This window comes from Colobus angolensis, unplaced genomic scaffold, assembly GCF_000951035.1.
Source record: "Colobus angolensis palliatus isolate OR3802 unplaced genomic scaffold, Cang.pa_1.0 Scaffold423, whole genome shotgun sequence".
NCBI classification, from domain to species: Eukaryota; Metazoa; Chordata; class Mammalia; order Primates; family Cercopithecidae; genus Colobus; species Colobus angolensis.
Genome location: NW_012117633.1, coordinates 85,877 through 86,325, shown reverse-complemented (window position 1 = coordinate 86,325; position 449 = coordinate 85,877). Strand labels below are relative to the sequence as shown.

The window sequence follows — 449 nt, the reverse complement described above, 5'->3', positions numbered from 1 at the left end:
CATTCTGTCACCCAGGCTGGAGTGCAGTGGCCAGATCTCAGCTCACTGCAAGCTCCACCTCCTGGGTTTACACCATTCTCCTGCCTCAGCCTCCCTAGTAGCTGGGACTACAGGTGCCCACCACCTTGCCCGGCTAGTTTTTTGTGTTTTTTTTAGTAGAGACGGGGTTTTACCATGTTAGCCAGGATGGTCTTGATCTCTTGACCTTGGGATCCGCCCGTCTCAGCCTCCCAAAGTGCTGGGATTACAGGCTTGAGCCACCGCGCCCAGCTGTCTTTTTTCTTTTAAACGTACTTTCTAGTGAAATGCATATCTTGCCTTTTTATCATCTCTTACTTTATATTTAATTAGCTATCTGAGATGTTTATCATGTTTCACTGGTCAGTACCTTTTGAATATGAATGCTATATTTTTTAGGATTGAAGTAGATGGGGATGCTAACTCCTATA

General features: G+C 45.4%; 1 protein-coding gene across 1 annotated transcript in view; it reads left to right on the top strand.

Moving 5' to 3' along the window:
- PIWIL3 (piwi-like RNA-mediated gene silencing 3) overlaps positions 1 to 449 on the top strand; it is a 51,516-nt gene that overhangs the window by 33,161 nt on the left and 17,906 nt on the right. The gene's annotated exons all lie outside the window — the stretch shown is intronic.